Consider the following 20545-nt stretch of genomic DNA (forward strand, 5'->3'; position numbering starts at 1 on the left):
ATTTTACCAGGATGTCAGCCCCTTTCTCCTCTGTGCTTGTCACACTGTACTATAACATGCTGTTTACATATTATAGTAGCACAAAGTTGCTCAGATTATTGCCCTACACAAGGGTCCCTGGCCAAGGAGGCAAAAGGGGGCTGAAATCCATCCTATTCTCCACTTGCCACGTCTGCAGAGCTGTCTCCCCCAGGAGGAAGGAATGACTTTTTCTAATTCACAAAAAGGTGCCACATGTGCTGATTGTCTTTTCTACCAGATGTGGGTCCTTTAGGAAGGAACCAAATCTTGTTCATCTTTATGTTTCTATCTCCTAGCACAGTGCCTGCTACAATTCAGTGTCCAATGAAATGTCTGTTGAATGAATAAATGATGAGAGAAAGAAATGAAAAGCTACTGAGAGGAATGCATGGACATTAATTTCATTCAGTTCTAAAGGTAAATCAACTGAATTGTAAGCAAGAGGTCTGGGATTTTGCTAATAAGCTGCTAAAAAGGCAAGGTCCTCAAGGCCTCATTTTACTAAAAGGACTGTAATAGGTGTTAGTGAAACGGGATGTAAAGGCTACAGTCAGCATCTTTAGAAGACTCATCTGAACCAACAAAGAAATAGGCTGCCTAGAATCACCACCAAATTGTCATATCTTCTCAGATCTAGGGGAAGATGAGGGAAACTCTGAGGTTATTATTTGGTCACAAGATTTAGACGCTACTGGAAGCAAAAACATCCTGAGAACAAGAAGAGGTCATGATAAAACCATGAATTTACCTGGAGGGGTTGAAGTCAGAAACCAAACAGAGAATGTATTGAACTGTGAAAGTGAGGTTCCCATGACTGCTAAGGGGCTGGGCTTTGTTGAGAAAGGTCCAACCCAGGTAAAGAAGCATTTTGATATATTCTTTTAAATGGAGTTTATCTGATCTGCTTTGCAAGAGTTTCTCAGTTGTTTCCACATGAGTGTCCCTGACAAGACTGTAAGCTCCTGGAAGTTGGAACCAAGACTTAGACTTTTATCGTGCTGGGACTGTGTGATGCTTTGTGAAATGAGGGAAGTCCTGGATTTGCAGGGAGTTTACAGCTGTCATTGATGGTAAAATAAGGAAGTGCAAAGTGCTAATAATCCTCAAACAAAATATCCAGAATTTCACTCTGGGACTGTGAAAGAGATTCCTCTGAAAAGCATACCGATACCTTGCAAAAACGCAACCTGGATTATGCCTTCTTACATCATCTTGTTCTTATTAAAACCAGTTTCTGAAGATACAACTGTGTTTCTGCAGTAAAGGGAACTGAGAATCTTGAATACTGTACACTATCATATGACTTCAGGGTAAAATGTTCTTCCAAACAAAACCTAAATTAAACATGCACACACACACAGAGAAAAGAAAGTAGGGTATGATTTCCAAATTTCCATTATCTCGTACCAAAATTTAATCCTAGATGTCCATCACCTTGGAGCCAGGGTAGTAAACAACTAGGAAGAATTTGCGAGCACTTTGGGTCAGATCCTTTCATCTAAGTCACTTTCTGGTCTAGTTATCTAGAAACATCTTTGCAATCAGGGTGATGTGGAGTGATTAGCAAATAGTATAGAGATAAGGTCTTCCTGACATAACACCATCCTAAGATTTAAAATTGATAACCACCCAAGAACCTATGGGCTCTGCTGGAGCCAAGAATTGGGTAATTGCAAAGTTTTATCTTTTTAAAGCAACAAAAAATGTTGACTTCATGTACTTATTCCATGGGTCATTTCTAGAGGGAAGGCAGGCTAGTTAATTTCTCTTTTCTAGGAAAATAAGCCAAATAGCAAATATTAATTTTTTTAAAAGGCTTTCAATTATTTCTTTTTAAAGATTTTATCTTTTCCTTTTTCTCCCCAAAGCCCCCCGCTACATAGTTGTATATTCTTCATTGTGGGTTCTTCTAGTTGTGGTATGTGGGACGCTGCCTCAGTGTGGTTTGATGAGCAGTGCCATGTCCGCGCCTAGGATTCGAACCAACGAAACACTGGGCCGCCTGCAGCGGAGCACGCGAACTTAACCACTCGGCCACGGGGCCAGCCCCTCAATTACTTTTTTTAAAAAATGCATGCTCACTTTAGAAAAATTTAGAAAGCATAAGGGAATTCAAAACAGAAAGATCCCTCCAAATGCCACTAACTACAACAACCTTACTAATATCTTGCTGTAGCTTTTCAAGTCATAGAAAAAAATCAACACATGAAAAACTGTGTTTATATATTCACTAAGTGAATCAAATGCAGGCTATGCTCTTACACTCTGAGGATCAGTGGAACTGTGTAAGTAAAATAATCTGGAAATCTTAAATGTCAAATTCAAAACGTAAGAAAATACGTGAATATTGATCACTACTTTCAATGGATGAGAATGCAAATTTCCTGATCTTTCACGACTTTTTTTTTTTTTTAGCTTTTTTTTATTTTTCCTTTTTCTCTCCAAAGCCCCCTGGTACACGTTGTATATTTTTAGTTGCGGGTCCTTCTAGTTGTGGCATGTGGGATGCCGCCTCAGCATGGCTTGATGAGTGGTGTCATGTCAGCGCCCAGGATCCAAAACGGCCAAACTCTGGGCCTCTGAAGCAGAGGGCGAAAACTTAACCACTGGGCCATGGGGCTGGCCCTCACATGACTTATTGTTCAAACAGGTTGGAAAGGTTTTGACACACTTGTTTGCTGTTTCTACATCTTGGAGGAAAGCTGAAAATACCTTCTCAGATACTGGATACTGGTTGGCACCAAAAAAAAAGAAAAGAAAAAGAAAAATTCCTTTCAGGAGAGTTAGAGAAGTCCCAGAAAATCATTTATCAAGCAATTCAGATTCACCCTTTTGAAAAAGATTGACCCTGGGAATTTTATTATTTAGAATGTCAGTTATAAGACATTTCTTCTGAGTGTCCATATCATTTTTCCTTCTCACAAAGCTCTTCTTTCTTGGCTTCTTTACCTGGTTCTCTGAAGATATCTGAAGTGATTGCCTTTGGATACCACAATAGTAGGCAACTAAATTTCTCACTCTGTGATATGGAATTGCTTTGAAGGTGAGTTCTGAAGCTTTGAACTTCAAACTTTGATATAAGCACCAAAAATGTTTGAGTCAATATGTGTGGCTTAGCGTGTAAAATAGCAGCAAAAATAATAACAACAACAAACATATAAAGTTCTTACTGTGTGTCAGGAACTATTCTTTGTTCTTCACAACTACTAATTCATTTAATCTTCATAATAAAATCCTGATAATCCTCCTATGAGCTAGATACCATTATTATCACCATTTTACATATGAAGAACAGAGAGTAATTTGTGCAAAGTCACGGGCTAATATGTGGCAAAGCCATGACAGGAGTCTGGCAGCCTGTCTTAGGTAGTCCATATCTCTAATCACTATACTTGATTATCTCGTCTACCAATCCATTTCCCCAGATGAAAAATTACGTTGATTCCTCTATCTATCCTCCTCCCCCAATATATCCACTTGAGTAACTGAACGCCAAGTTCAATAGAGCTGCATTCTCTAACAACTCTCTTTCCCAAGGTCCACAGGAGAAGCTGCTATTTGCCCATGAATCCTCCCTCACTCCATATGCGAAGGGGCATCATGGAGACTAATGCCCTGTACATGTTACTACAGGGAGGAAGGTGAGTCTTCTTGTTCATTTAGCATGAAGAGTCTCTCAGGTTGAAGGGTTTCCCTCTCCCTCCCCCTCTAGCTGGCAGCAGGTGAGAAGGTCTCCTGGGTATCAGTTTCACATGATCTGCCTCAGACACAGACGAGTACGTGCACCTGGTACAGCAACTTCTTGCCTCAGTTTTACTGCTAACTGCATGTTCCATCTACAGGAAGATTTTAAGGAACTGAGCATGAATTATAAACTTTGCTACTTGATGACGCACATAAAGCTCATCAGCTTTCATTTTCTCAGCTGGGAGCGTAACTGACGTGACCAGAGCAAAGAAAGAAACTCTCAAATTATCATATTAACAATTCTGTTCTTTGGATGAGACAACATAACCTTGAGATAATAGAGCTGGAACAGAAGTTCAACATCATCCCCCATATTTTACAGATAAGGAAACTGACCCAAAGGGGACTCACGGTGTGCTCAGTATGACACAACTAATTTGTGACTTTAAAAATATATATTTCCTTTTTTGGCTTATTCTATTTTAAAAAAGAAAAGAATAGAAATTAAGTAGACTGTTTAGCCTTCTAGAAATGGTTCACAGAATAAGGCTCATGACATGAATTCAGCATTTTATGGCCTTACACAAAGGAAAACTGCAATTACCACCCCTAAACCCAAAATGGGTCATTCTAGGGCCCTAGGGCCACATAGTACTATGAAAATGGAGAAGCACCTGGTCTTTGGTCCCTTAGCTACTGTGCTGCTCACTCTCCATCACTGGCTGGGCCTTTAGCATCTGTTGGGCCCTATTGCCCTTGCTAGCCTTCAGAGGTTCTCCCACAAAGGTCCTCTCTTTTGATCACAGGTCTGCCATAAGGGATTCTTGCCACTGCTCTTGGGGCTTAAGAGCTCAAGCCAGGCCACCACAGGCATCCATCCATGCCTGCCCCACCAGAGGTCTCATCCTCTTTGGAGAACTGTGCAAAAGTGCAATCAGATCCCAACTCTTATAGAACCTACTGCAAATCTGCTCCTCTCCAATCCCTATCCATGACAGGCCCATGCATTCTCCCTTCTCCTTAGGGTCAGGCCACTTCCTTTCCTCTTGCCCTCCAAAAATCCAGGTCTTACCATCCCAGGGACTTTCTGAAGCAAGGGTTACAATGCATCCCTGAGACCAGCACACCCTGATCTCCAAGACACAAAGCCTAGGCTTATACTTTCTTTCTTTCAGGGAGAGCCTAGAGCAGAAAACAAGATCCCTGTTATCTCGAACGAATTATTTGTGTAATTGTATGTTTAATGTCTGACTCTCTCTCTGGATTATAAATTTCATGAATTCAGGATTAGGATTAGGTCAAGGTTAGAGTTAGATTTAGGGTCCTTCTGTCTTGTTCACTTTTGCATCCTCTGTGCTCAAAGCCTAGTAAATAATGGTAATTCAATATGTACTTGCAAAGGGAAGAATGGGAGAGAGCAAGGAAGGGAGAGAGAGAAGAAGGGAACAAGAGAGGGAAGCAATGGCCCAGAGAAATAACAAGAGTCTGATTTAAGGTAGTCTCAGAGGAGATAGAGAGAAAGAGGTGGGAATGAAGTTGAAAACTATTAAGAAGAAATAATTTACAGGGCTTGATTAACACATTTTCCACGAAAGATGTAAAAGACAGTAGTCAAGGATGATTCTGAGCTTTTTTAATTGACTCACCTAAATGTGATGTGGGATTGTGAGAGGAGGATTGGGTTTGGTTTTGTTGGTAAAGGGTAGGGGATGGCAGATAGATTTGTGGGTCTTACTGTTTTAAGTCTGTGTGAATGGGGAAACCAAAATGAAATTGTGAAGTGGGCAAAGTTATCTTTAGAAACTCCCTTGTCTTTTAGAACCATTTCAGGTCACCGCTTCCCTAATTTTTTACCCATCTTTCTTCATCCACATCTGCTCTTAAGAAGTGTTATGGGGGCCAGCCTGGTGGCACAGTGGTTAAGTTCACTCGCTCTGCTTCAGCAGCTTGGGATTTGCTGGTTTGGATCCTGGGTATAGACCTACACACCACTTGTTAAACCATGCTGTCACAGGCATCCCACGTATAAAGTAGAGGAAGATGGGCATGGATGTTAGCTCAGGGCCAGTCTTTCTCAGCAAAAAGAGGAGGATTGGCAGCAGATGTTAGCTTACGGCTAATCTTTCTAAAAAAAAAGTGTCCTGACAATCTAGGTAATCTCAGTTTGAAAGATAAACTATTGATGAGACACAATGAGTTAGTTCTCTCATGTTGAACTTGAATGCTAATATGGGAGCAGGCCTCATACCAAAGGAATGATAATAACACCACTAATAAGAGCCAGAGCTCATATGGCCCTTAATATGTGCCAGGCACTGTTCCAAGCACTTAATGCTCTCAGCAGTACCATGAGGTAGAAACCATTTTAGAGATGAGGAAACTGAGGCACCAAGAGGCTAAGTGACTTGTCCCAAAGTCACACAATTAGTCATGGAGCAGGAAACATACCCTGGCATTGTGCCTCTAAAGTCCATTCTTGTAACCACTACTTTGGGAATGAAAGTAAAAGGGTGGAAATTTAAGAGCAGAAATGTACCATAAGTTCTGTAAAGGAACCTTCAGGGACATTCAGATCCCACTATGCAGGTCACTGCAGTCTCATCCTACTAATTAATGACTATAATGACAGGAGCTCTGCCAAGAATTAACCTTAGGCAAATTGCTGAATCTCTTTCAGTTTCATTTTCCTTATACATAAAATTAGGAGAAATTACTCACGTACAAGGTTATTCCTATGGCAATGTTGTAATACCAAATGACTAGAAACAAGCTAAATGTCTATTAATAGGAGACTGGCTAAAAGATGATTGTGCACCCATAAAATGGAATACAATGCAGCTTAAAAAGGAATAAGGAAGATCTTTATGTACTGCTATAGAGAGATTTCCAGGATATATTGTTACATAAAAAAACCCAAAACATGGTGCAGAACTGGATATATACTATGCTACAATTTGAGTAAATAAGGATGATAGGAATTTATATATTCCTTTATGCTTGCATGTGTATACACACAGGAAACCTATAGAACTGGCCACTTCCAGAGAACTGGGTGGATGGGGAAGAGAGAAGTGAGGAGGGAGCCTGTAGCAGTTAGGATCCCAGCAGGAAATACATGGCATACTCAAAAGGAGTAGTGGAAGGGAGTTTAATGAAGGAATTATTTATGAAGGTGTGGACAGGGCTAAGGCACCCAACAAAGGATGGTGATATGCCCACTCTTGGGCTAGCTACGGTGGGGAATCATTACCATGCCTAGGCCCTAAGGGACAAGGGGAGTAAGTGGTTATCTGAACCCAGAGAGCTGTAGGTGTAGAAGGAGCCACTGGACAGAAGCTGTAGCTTTCCCTAGATGAACCCACAGCCCAGTAGGGAAGGAGCTGGGGAAATAAACACCCTGACCCTATTCTCCTCCTGCTCTCGGGTCTCCTGCCAATGCCACCCCACAGGCAAACCCTACCAGAAGCCCAAGGGCAGACGAACTGTCAGTGCACCCTTAGAGATGAGCCTCTGGTTGCCAAGGCAGGGTGAACAGTGGATCTGGAGGGCAGACAGAAAATACCCACTGCACAGACTATATGGGCCTTTTACCTTGTAAATTTAGAACTATGTGGATATGTAACTTATTTAAAAAGTAGTCAATTTTACACACATGCAAAAAAGAAATTAAAAAATAAAACATAAAATGAGGAATTAGAGCGGATGGTTTTTAAGTCTCTCCTCTCCAAGTTCTGCCTATTAGTTTTTCACCTACTGACAATCCATGGCTCCACCTAGTGTCAGAGCGATGCCTCGCTGAGTTCTGAGCACACTCATTCCAGGGGAATTCAGAGGCGGTCACTCTCTCTGCCCCAAATCATTGGTGTGTGTAAGCAGTTTTCACTGTGAATTATACCTACTTGGTGAATAATATCCCCTTAAAAGTAGAGAATAATTATTTTGAGACATAGAATATTTGTTCTTTTTTTCTATTAAAGCAATTGTGGGAATTCACTTAAATTACTTAAATTTATTAAAATTTACTTCAATATTGAACTAAGTAGTTATATTTTTTTTCCATATTTCAAACTGATGAATAAACTTGGAGGTAAACAGCATGCGATCTAAGACTGTAAATCTTCCACTTTTGAGCTTGTCACTCTCCTGTTCGTAGGTCCTTAACACAGCGATGTTCAATCGTGGCTACAAAGTAATATCCTCTCAGGAGTTTTCGGAATCTCCCACTTGGAGATTCTAATTTACGTGGTCTGAGATGGGACTCAGGCATCGATTTTTTTTTTTAAGATTTTATTTTTTTTCCTTTTTCTCCCCAAAGCCCCCTGGTACATAATTGTATAGTCTTCGTTGTGGGTCCTACCAGTTGTGGCATGTGGGACACCACCTCAGCGTGGTTTGATGAGCAGTGCCATGTCCACGCCCAGGATTTGAACCAACGAAACACTGGGTTGCCTGCAGCAGAGCATGCGAGCTTAACCACTCAGCCACGGGGCCAGCCCAGGCATCGATTTTTTTAATGTGAGAATTTATTCTTTTTTATTGAAGTATAATTGACATATGATATCCTGTTAGTTTCAGGTGTACATCATTTGTTGTTAGTGCTGTCGAGTCAATTCCAACTCCTTGCAACTCCGTATACAGCAGAGCAGACGCCTGCCTGGTCTTTTTGTGCCATCCTCTCATCTTCTGGAACTGTATCAGAAAATGCTCCACTGCTATTTCTAGGGTTTTCGTGGCCAATTTTTTCAGAACTGGGTGGCCAGGTCCTTCTTCCTAGTCTGTCTTAATCTGGAAGCTCTGCTGAAATCTGTCTACCATGGGTGACCCTGCTGGTATTTGAAATACCAGTGGCACAGTTTTCAGCATCACAGCAACACCCAGCTGCCACAGCATGACAACAGAGAGACCGGTGGTGCGGTTCTCTGACTTGGAAATGAACCCTGGGCCACAGTGGTGAGGGCGCTGACTCTTACCACTAGACCACCAGTGTACATCATGGTGATTCAATATTTATATATATTACAAAATGATCACCACAGTAAGTCTAGTTATCATCTGTCACCATACAAAGTTATTACAGTATTATTAACTATATTCCCTATGCAATACATTAAATCCCTGTCACTTATTTATTTTATAACTGGAAATTTGTACTTCTTAAGCCCCTTCACCTATTTTGCCTGCACCCCAACCCCTCCCCTCCCTGGTAACCACCAGTTTCTGTTTTGTTTGCTCATTTGTTTCTTAGATTCCACATAGAAGTGAAATCATATGGTATTTGCCTTTCTCTGTTTGACTTACTTCACTTAGCATAATATCCTCTAGGTTTATCCATGTTGTTGCAAATGGCAACACTTCATTCTTTTTTATGGCTGAGTAATATTCCATTGTGTGTGTGTGTGTGTGTGTGTGTGTGTGTGTGTGTGTATTTGCCACATCTTCTTCATCCATTCAACTATACTACAAAGCTATAGTAATCAAAACAGTACGGTATTGGCATGAAAACAGACACGTGGATCAATGAAAGAAAATAGACAGCCCAGAAATAAACCCATGTATATATGGTTAATTAATCTATGACAAAGGAGGCAAAAATACAAAATGGGGAAAAAGTCTCTTCAATAAATGGTGTTGGGAAAATTGAACAGCTACATGCAAAAGAAAAGAAAATGGACTTCTATCTTACATCATACACAAAGATAAATTCAAAATGGATTAAAGACTTGAATGTAAGACCTGAAACCATGAAACTCCTAGCAGAATCCTAGAACATTTTTTTTTTCTTTAAAGCTCTCCAGTGATTGTAATGGGCAGCCAAGGCTGGGAGTCCTTGCTTTAACGATTCCTCGATGCCTACCAGGTATATTTCCTCCACTACTCAGGATGTGCTCCCTCTGCTTTAGACAAACTAGGTTACTTGTAAAACAATTTTCCACCCTCTGTGCCTTGCTCAGTCTACACTCTCTACACTGCTCATGCCTTGAATGCTTTGCCCCTTGTCTCCATCTCAACTGCCATATTTCTACCTATTATTCTAAACCCTGGTTAAGGGCTACCTCCTCATTCCCAAACAGATGTTTCTTCCCCCTTTGAACCCTTGAAGATTTTTAAAAAATAACTTTTATGATCTTTTTTCTTTAAGAGAAAATTAAAACAATGATAGGGTGTTCTTTTTACTTATCAAATTGACAATAATCAAAACGTCTGATATTTCTGTGAAGAAAATGAGCACTCCTTGTATGATGAGAGTGTAAATTGGTGTGATGGCTTTAAAAACAATCTGGCAATATGGGTCAAAATACACACTGTTTCACACTGCAATTCTACTCCTAGGAATTTATCCTACGCACATAATCACACAGGTGGTCAAAAATGCCTATAAAAGAAAGGTCATTGCAGCATTGTTCATAATAGCAAAAGATGGGAAATAACTGAAATGTGTTGTGAATAGAAGACTAGTTAAATAAGTAATGCTACATCTATACAGTGGAATGCTGAGCAGACAAAAAAAATGAAAATATATCTACAGATGCTGATATAGAACAATTCTAAGGTATACTGTTAAGTAGAAAAAAAGACTCAATACAATGTTATAGAACGGTCCCATTGTGTGTGTGTGTTTCTTTTTTTTACAAAAGAATAAATATATATTAATCTATGCTTGCAAATGCATTGAATATCTTTGGAAGGATACACAAGTAGCTGTTAACAGCTGTAGGAAAGCAAACTACAAGTGATGGACCTGGGATGGCAAAATAACAAAGGATGAATTTGTAAAATTCCCCATATATTTGAAAATATTAAAACATACTTATAAATAATTCATGTGAAAAAGAAGAAATGATGATGGAAATTTAAAAATATTAAAAACTGAATGATAATGAAAATACTACCTACCATGTCCTGTAGGACACAAAGTCGTTTTTTAAGGGAAATTTATTAATTTTTACACTTACTTTAGACAAGAAGAAAGGTTGAAAATTAGCGAGCTATGTGTTCAACTTAAGAAATTAGGAAAAGAGCAATAGATAAAAACAAGTATAAAGAAGTAGATAAGGATAAAAACAGAAGTTCACAAAAAAGTATACAAAGATACAAAAGAAGAAAATCCACAAAACCTTAAAGTCTTCTTTTATAAATAGAGAAATCTTTGCTGAAATTGAGCAAGAAAAAGAAAGAAAGAAAAAATAAGCAATATTAGGAAGGAAAGGGACATAAAGATAAGGCACAAATTTTTAAAAATGTATCAACTTAGGCCAAATACTTGAATACTTAAGCGAAATGGGAAAATTATTAGAAAAATATAACAACAAAATTTACTCAAAAATAGAGAACCTGAACTGACTTATAACTACTAAAGAAGTATAATCTATATATGTATATATATATATATTATTTTTGGTGAGGGAGATTGGCCTTGAGCTAACACGTGTGCCAATCTTCCTCCACTTTGTATGTGAGATGCCACCACAGCATGGCTTGATGAGCGGTATGTAGTTCTGTGCCCAGGATACAAACCCATGAACCCTAGGCTGCCGAAGTGGAGCACATGAACTTAACCACTACATCACCAGGCCGGCCCCCAAAATGTAATCCATATTTTAAAGTCTACCCACAAAGAAAATATTAAGTTCAGATATTTTTACAGATGACTTATACCAGGCTTTCAAGGAAGAGACCACTCCAATCTTTAAAACCGTCCCAGAGAACAGAAAAAGAGAGACTATGACACAAGTCATTGTATGAGATTAATATAATCTTGATATCAAAACCACGCAAGATAATACATCATAAACAAGTTGAGTTTATCCAGAAATGCAAGGATAGTTAAACATTAGAAAATATACAAATATAATTCACTACATTAACTGATTAAAGGAGACAAAGCATATGATCATCTTAAAAGATGTGGCAAACAGTACTCCTAGTCATAAAAAAAAAAAAGAGAAGTAGACTCTAAGAAGTCAGGAACAAAATAAAGAAGTCCATTTACTTCTATGCAACATGATACTGGATTTCCTAACAAGTGTAGTAAGACAAGAAAAAGAAGTAACAAAGCACAAAGATGAGGAAAAGCAGTAAAAGGTAGAAGTATTGGAATAGCCTTTATTCATAAATATATAATTGTCTACATCGAAAGTCCCAAAGAATCTACAGGCAAATGATTAGTAATAATGAAACAGCTTAGCAACAGGGATGAATAGAATACCAACATATAATCAAATATATTTCTAAGCACTGGCAACAAAGAGTTAGAAAATTCAATTTTGAAAAAAAAATGCACTTTACCGTAACAAAAAACATAAGCTACATTTAATGAAAGTTATATAAGACCTATATGGAATAAATTTGAAAACTATTTGATGAACATCAAAGACCTATTATAGAAATAAATGGTGAAGGATGTTGGAAGACTATTGTAAAGTTGCCAGTTCTCTCCAATTCGATCTATAGATTTAACGTAATTTAATTCCAAATCCCAAAAGGATTTTCCCCCCAAATTGACAAGCTGATTCTAAAATGCGTACAGATGAACAAAGGTCAAAATATAACAAAGACTCTTTTGGAGAACAACAAGGTAGGAGAACTTGGAGTATCAGATTCGAAGACTTTAATTATAAATTTATAATGATGAACAGAGTGTGGTACTGATGCTTCAATAGACAAATCGATTAATGGAATAGTAGAGATTCCAGAACATATCCACATATATATGATCCACACATATGTGGACATAAAATATAACAGATGTGGTATTGTATATACTGTGGAAAGAAATGGTTAGTCAATAAGTGGTGCTGGGACAACATAGGGGAAAAAATGAAATTGGACTCTTACCTCACACAATAATAAGAAGTTAATTCTAGATATATTAAAGACTAGATGTGAAAGCTGATATTTTTAAACATCTAAAAGAAAATACAGGATAATATCTTTATAACTTTGGGGTAGAGAAGACGCTCTTAAACAAATCACAGAAAAAAGCTTATCTAAAACTGAAAAGATCGACAAATTTGACTACAGTAAAATTAAGGCTTTCTGTTTTTCAAAAGACCCCACAAAAGAATTTGTAGACAAGCCACAAGCCACTAGTAGATATCTGCAATATATATAAATAGTGATATGCTGGTAAATGTTTAAAAACTAGGTTTCCAAGGGGAAAGCCGTGATTTGTAGAGTTTGATGATTTTCATGGAGAAAATACTCCCACCAAGGCCTATTTCAAGCTACCAACATGATGTCGATAAACATGGAGGTAGGAAGAGATACACAAAATTACTCCTGTGAGACTGTACAAGCCAACTCCAGCACACCACTGTATATAACTCGAAAGGATTTGTTTCCAGAATATTTAAAGAAATCCTGTGTGTATCTAATTAAGTGTCAAGCAATGCCACAGAAAAATCCATAAATGGTCACTTTGCAGAAGAGAAAATATCAAAAATAAAAGTATAAAAAGATTCTCCACCTTCATTAGTGATCATATAAATGTTAATTAAGATTACATTAAAAAACCATAGTATATTCTTCAGATGGGCTAAACTTAAGAAGTACTACTATACTAAGTAATTGCAAAGACTTGGATCAAAGGAGGCTCTCAGGCAATGCTGGTGTGAGTATAAGTTGGCAACAGCACTCTGGAATAGAATTTGGCATTATCTTTTAAAGTTGAACATTTGAATACTCTACAATCCAGCAATGTGTACTCTTAGGTATACATTGTAGAGGAATTCTTGCACAAGTCCGCCAGAAAACACAAACATGGATGTTGATAGTAGCACTTTTTGTAATAGTAGGAAACGAAAACAGTCAGGGTTTGCTCAGAGAAGCAGAATCACTATGAGAAATAAATACAGGAAGGGATTTACTATAGAGATTTGACTATATGCAATTATGGAAGCTGGTTACCCTGCCTATGTGAGGCTGTTGTTCCTGTGTCTAGTGCTGGCGGTAGTCACAGGACATGCAGTCAGGATGTTAAGTGAGGGAAGCAAGAACAAACTGGAACCCACAAGGATGGACTGGAATCTGTGTCTCTCACCACTTCCAGACCTCTAGTGTCATTCATCACGGAGTTAAACACACTCCTGACCCAAGAGCAGGAGAGGCTGAAGCAGGAGATCCGAAAGGAGTTGCAAGAGCTATGGGCCTGCACAGACCTCCTCAGTGTTTAAGTAAATATGGCTGCTCCTTCACTTCCACCTTCCGTATAGGGCACAAAATGTCTTTTGTGTTTTCACATGAGAAGTATAAGAGGCCCAGAGAAGTGAAGTGACTTGTAACCTAGAAGTCCATTTTTAAGAAATAACCTTACGCATCTGAAATTCTTCTCAAGAGAGTGCATGTCAGTATTTTGGATCTGGGTACATGCTACTCTCCCTCTCCAAGGGACATTCCTGACCCACGTACTTGTGCCTGTTGCCTCTGATGATATCATGTACACAGGTTTAGGTAGCTCTGCAATAACAGATCTACGTATACTATTAATCTCCAAAGGAAGCTTCTCATTCCACTGCAAATAGATGTGATCTTGCGACCAATTTCCTCCTGAATCTTTATATACAATCTTATCTAAATTTGAGCATTGCATCCAAATGTTCATTTTATTTAAATGTGAATTGCTGGCTTAGAGCTAAGGCCAAGTTCTCAATCCTCTATCCAAATCTGGTACCAAATTACCCATGATTACTCTGTGACTATTAATCAAGGGGGAAAAACACTCTTTGGCAGAAGAGGATGAGAAAGTTCCTAACCTTCATCTCTCTGTTCTTGGCTACTCATCCAGGATCAAGTTTAAACCCATTACCAAAACATAGCATTAGAATTAAAATTATTTAAAGGAGAGAATGATAAGTCTTTGTCAATGCATTATTTTGAGCAATAATAATACAACGAAGTTCCAGTTCTGAGAAAGAGTTTGGTTAATCTCCTCAAGAACATTATAGCAATATATAACTTGAAGAGACATTTTTCCCCTCTATATCTAAAAACATTGGGTCAAGAACAGTTGATCAGAGTTGAATACAATTTTGTATTAGATGTTTTACTGTGGTTTTTAGACTTTGAACAGCAAATACTTTAGTTTAAATCATTTCAGTGAGGTAAAATCTAGTTTCATAAAATAACAAATTGGGATGTAGTGATTTAAATTTGCAATTTTTTCTCTGAAAACTATTTGTCATACAAATCTTTAAATGGTGAGTTCCACTACTGACTTTAAAATATAATTTAACTCACCAAATATGGTTCATAGTCCACTTTTTCAGGAAGGGGTTTTTACAAAGTGAGATGTATCAGTACTTCTTTCATTTCTATTTAAGTCATTCTCTCTTCCTTTTTGCTAATTTATTTATTTATTGACTCTATTTCTAAGATAGTTTACAACAAAATGGCACCACAACCCACATTTTCATAAATATTACATTTATGGGGTTATTTTCTCAATATGGTTATTATTCAGAGACTTTAAAAGAGAGATAGGCAAATTTCCTCCTGTAAGAGAGTGATTATGGGGCTGGCCTGGCAGCATAGTGGTTAAGTTCTCAAGTTCTGCTTTGGTAGTGGCCCAAAGTTCATGGGTTCAGATCCCAGGCACGGACCTACACACTGCTTGTCAAGCCATGCTGCGGCAGCATCCCACAGACAAAATAGAGGAAGACTGGCATAGATGTTAGCTCAGCGACAATCTTCCTCACCAAAAACAAAAAAAAAAAACAGAGAGAGAGAGAGTGATCATTAATACCACCCTTGAAGCAAGCACAAGACAGGTCTACACAGAGACAATAATAGGCTGCTTTGACTTTCTCTTCCTTACTTTTTTGGGTCTAGACTTGAGGAGTTAAGGTGTCCGGTTATGGACACCTGGACTGTGGTTACCTGCCACAAATTGGGTTCTCAGGGAAGCAGACTCTGAGACAGAGATTAGGGTACAGGAAATTTATCAGGAATTGCCCTGGGAATCAAACCAGTCTGCTGTTCTGGCTTAGGCCAATATTAAAGGAGGGAACAGTGCCCTCCACCCTAGGCCAGGAGGAAGATGAATCTAGGGGGATATAAGATCCAGCTGTTCCTCTCCGTGTGGAGCTTCTCCTTCCAGTGTTGATTTGGGAGGCTATGTGTTTATTTTAATTAAGCAAGGCAACGTGTTTTTTTATCAAGAGTCTGTAAATATTAGTGGCTAAACATTTTAAAAATTTGGAATTTCAATTCTAATCTTCATTATTCATGATTGACTTAGAAAAATACAGATTTGTACTGAAATAAATTTACTATATATTTATTTCAGATGCTATCTTAAGAATGGAAAAATTAGTGTTTTCTGCTTTTTTGGAAAATATGATACGTTTTCTTCTCATAGTTTTTTGTTGTTGTCTTTATGTGGCCCCACAGTGCTCTCCATGCCCTCTGCATCCCTTCCCAAAATCTGTTTTTGCAGTCAGTTAGGTAGCAATATTTAGCAACAAAGAAAAATCTAAGCAGGACCCACCCAGCTTTTATATCCTTCATGGCTTAACTTTAATGAAAGTTTGAGTTTTTCCAAAAGTCTGGTCTTCACTGACTGAGGAGGAAAAACAGTTGGAAAAAAATGCTTTGAGTATGTGAACCATGTAATTTCATTTGAACTACGGAATTCCAAAAATACTTGCTTATTGGAAGGGCAGTTATGTTTTTGTGTTGGAACTTGTTATGGAGAAGGATAAGTACTAGTTCTTTCCTCCCTTATTTTTTCTCATAAACATAAAAAAAATTAAAGACTGTCTGAGTGGCTGGGTAGGAAAATAGTGTAGAGAAGGTAAGCTAGACCACAAGATGGGTCTGCCCTAGAACCTACTTCTTCCTACTGGGATCTATCTACTCTTCTGGGACCTGTTGAGCCCCACTCAGTTTGAGACAACCCTCTGCCCTTCTGATGATAATTCAGGGCTGCGTCTGTCCATGTCTTCAAGACTAGTTGGACTGAGACCCAAAGATTTCATCAGTTCTGCTCACAGAAGCCAGTGTAAATGCTGTGCCAGTAGCAAGACTGGAACTTCTGGGTTCCTGCTGGGCAACCTGGTCAAGCAGAACACTTTTAGATCCTGTCTGATTTTAGGTCTCTGTGAGGGGATCAAGGGTTAATAACATTATTAATAAATAGCATTTTGGGGAATATGTGCTATGTGCCAGTCAAAATACTGGGTACTTGAACATGAATTATTCAATCCCCATAACAATGCTTTGTGGAATTTTGAAGCTTAGAGAAGTTAAGAACCCAGATTCTGAAACTAGTCTGTGTCCAGAGCCTTTGGTCTTCTTCCCTGTTCTTTGAGCCCTGGCTTTCGATAATGGGTCTCAGTGTACTAGACTGGAATCTCAGACACCAGTGGAGCAGATGCTGTTGGTGCCCTGCCCATGTCTCCTTAGGGCCTTACCCACTACCAGCAGCTGCACCACCTTGCAATGGCTTTCTAGTGGCTAAAGGTCCAACTGTGAGCATAGAGGCTGGATGTGTAAAGATTTAATGCCTCCCAGGAGCAGCCCTTAACTAATGATTGATAGGAGCTGGTGTATAAATCTCCAGCTTCCTTGCTTCTCAGGTAGAATAACTCAGAAGCATGAGTTCTAGACTGGTTCCCAGAATTCCCTAGAGGGACTAAGTGCCTGTTACCCATAGAGCTAACGTGCTTGAAAACACTCCCTCTATTGGCTGTCTTCCCTTCCTTGTCTTCCTTCCTTTGCTGGCATTTCCTGAGATCACCACCCAAAAAAACTATTTGTATGTGTATTCTTGTCTCAGGGTCAGCTTCTGGGGAAACCAAAACAAAGACAAAGAGTAAAGGACAGGTGGGTCTCTGAAGGAGAAGAACCCAGGTGGAGGAGATGGTGTATTGCTGGAAGGAGGGCACAGGGTTGCTTCTGCAGGAAGCAGCCTCACAGATGGTACCCTGTTCTTGAAGGTGACAGCGTCTTTGTGAGACAGGAGAGAAAGGTTTTGGAGGATTATTGAATATTGACACACTGGATGGTTCTTTGCTTGCTTAGGTAGTACTTCTTTCAGAAGTTCTCTTTTGCTCCATTTTCTTTTTATCTGTATTTGTCCAAAGTTTAATAAGAAGCAAGAGAACCCAGGAAATGCAACTATTAATAAGTGGAATAATGAAACAAGACAGAAATGCCAACATGTTCTCAATAGAACACTGAGGAAGCAATCATAAGTAAATGAAAGACAAAAAGTACATATAAAATTTTGGAGGATTTATAACTTACCCATATGGCCTGAATATAATAATGCTATGTACCATGTTTCATACTAACAAACTGAATTAGGCTCTTTCACCGATTTTATTACACTTAAAGGACAGTTTCTCAACTTGTGACTCTATGGCCTTTCTCTTGCTTTGTTAAGGTTAATGGCATTATAAAGTGTTAACAATTGCGTTTACATATTTTAATTCCTTGACTGTCTTTGATTTTATATCCTCAACTTTATGTCTGCATTAACTGAGTTTTGCCTAAGACTAGACATCTTTAAAATTCATTACATGGTGGTTATATGGTCTGAATATGTTTGTTTTGAAACTTTTGCTTGGGGGTATTGTTATTAGTGCTTTCCTGATGAATAAACTTAAAAACGTCCATTATTTTTATAAAATCTGTAGATTAGCAGAGGATGATAAAACCTTAAGTAGATATTTCTTCTAGTGAATACTTTAACCACAGGAGGGAATTGTATGAGCAATAACAGGATATTTTGAGATCCTCTTTAGAGGATCTCAGCACCCATTTCCTATTCCTTGAGTCTTGAATCCTTGAGTCTCGATATGCTGCCACATTTTAGCCAATAAGTATTTTCACCAGAGATCTGGGTTACAGAGCTGGATAAGCCCTAATATTAACAGACATTATCAGGTAAACTGGTTTTTACCTCCTTGATCATGGAAGGAAATGGGCTTAATAATAAAGTATATATAGGCAATGGCCAACTTCCTTTTCCAATCCACACACCTGGCTGATTTAAGCCCACGTGTTTCACCCTACCTGATCAAGGTAAAAACATGAAGGGAGCTCTGGCCATCTTTGTCAATTTTCTTGTCTTTACGACAGGGGAATCCTGAGACAACCTCCGAGAACAATGTGCTTGCTTGGGGTTCGGGTAGTGCAGCCCAAGGCAAGAACACAATCAAATCCTAGAGACTTTCAGAGGAAAGTAAGAGCCTGTACTGCATTACATTGGGCATTTTTAGGAAGTGACTTGGGTAGGGGTAAATTCTTTAATTGGTGAATCACATGTTGAATGATCTGGATGTGCTAATGTTGTTAAAATACTACCCAATTGTTAAAAGGTTAACTCCTTGATTCATTTATAATCTTCAACATCATATCTGAGTGATGTGATTCATTCCTCCCTCTCTTCCTTCCAGTGCTTATTTTCAAGAATTCACATGACCCTTTGGATAAATTATTGTTTTCATTTTTGCTTAAGATACAAAGAATGTTATTCTCCAGGTGAATGTGAAAATGCCGATTTCATTCATTTTCTTAGCAGAGTAATCTTTCTGTATGAAGGATTCAGAAAGAAAAAATATTCTTAGGAATTTAAAAAAAATTAGTTAATAAGTCAGCCTGATGTTAACTATGTATATTTAGTTAGGGGGAAAATAAGTTTGTGGAAAGAGACAGTACAGTGAAGTTGTTAAGTGTTAAGGTTCAGGGTTCAAGTTTTGATTCTACCACTTCCCAACTCTGAATCTTGGGCCTCTCTAAACCTCAGTTTCTTTGTCTGTAAAATAGAGATAATGTCTATCTCATATGATTGCTAAGAGGGTAAAAATTAAGGAATGTAAAGTGCTTAGAGCAGTATCTAGCACATAATAAGGGCTGAATAAATACTAGTTCTATTTTCATTATTTGTGTAACAGCACCAATCATTAGGAAGTTCTTCTTTGTGTCTAATCCAAAATATACTGCTGGGGCCAGCCCTGTGGCCGAGTGGTTAAGTTTGTGTGCTCCGCTTCTGCGGCCCAGGGTTTCGCTGGTTCCCATCACGGGCACAGACATGACACCGCTCGTCAGGCCACATTGAGGCAGCGTCCCACATGCCACAACTAGAAGGACCCAAAACTAAAATATACAACTATGTACTGGGGGGATTTGGGGAGAAAAAGCAGAAAAACAAACAAGCAAAAACCCCCCAAAATACACTGCTAAGGGCATGGATTACTCTGAGCTCTTGGTTTCTAGCATTAAAAAAAAAAGAAAAGCTGATAAGATAGGTATTATTATCATCTCTACTCTACAGATGGGGAACAGTTAAGGGTAGCTTAGAGGGCTAGCAGAGCAACATGAAGGTGATCAGCACAGACCAGGTCTGAACCCTGGTCTTTATGCTAAATGAAACAAGCCAGTCACAAAAAGACAAATACTGTAAGATTTCACTTATATGGAGTAACGAAGGTAGTCAAATTTACAGAAACAGAAAGTAGAATGGTAGTTGTCAGGGGCTGGGGGAGGGGGAAAAAAGAAGTTGTTGTTTAATGGATATAGTGTTTCAGTTTTGCAAGATGAAGAAGTTCTGGTGATCTGTTTCACAACGTGTATATACTTGTGCTACACTTAAAAATAGTTAAGACGGTAAATTTTATGTTATGTGTTTACCACCATAAAAGAATATAAACCACAAAAAAGGTAATAATAAAAAGAACACTGTTGCCCTTTTATAAAATTTTGGACTATTACAAAACATAACAGTTATATAGTTAATATTAAGGTTTGGTTTGATAAAAAAATTTTCATGGAAACTGTTAATTTCTAGAATTGTACTCACTTGGGGTTTATAATTCTTGAAGTTGCCAGATTAAAC

At 38.5% G+C, this 20545-nt stretch overlaps 2 long non-coding RNA genes across 2 annotated transcripts in view; one reads left to right on the forward strand and one right to left on the reverse strand.

Moving 5' to 3' along the window:
• Window positions 1-20545, reverse strand: part of LOC124241164 (uncharacterized) — a 32781-nt gene extending 12236 nt beyond the window's left edge. The window contains exon 1 of the long non-coding RNA XR_006889133.1: window positions 20510-20545. This is a non-coding gene — a long non-coding RNA (uncharacterized LOC124241164). The remainder of the gene's footprint in view (window positions 1-20509) is intronic.
• Window positions 353-3642, forward strand: LOC124241165 (uncharacterized). The gene is made up of 3 exons (XR_006889134.1): window positions 353-438; window positions 2948-3064; window positions 3559-3642. It is a non-coding gene; the product is annotated as an uncharacterized LOC124241165 (long non-coding RNA).

The sequence above is a fragment of the Equus quagga genome, chromosome 6 (assembly GCF_021613505.1).
Source record: "Equus quagga isolate Etosha38 chromosome 6, UCLA_HA_Equagga_1.0, whole genome shotgun sequence".
NCBI classification, from domain to species: Eukaryota; Metazoa; Chordata; class Mammalia; order Perissodactyla; family Equidae; genus Equus; species Equus quagga.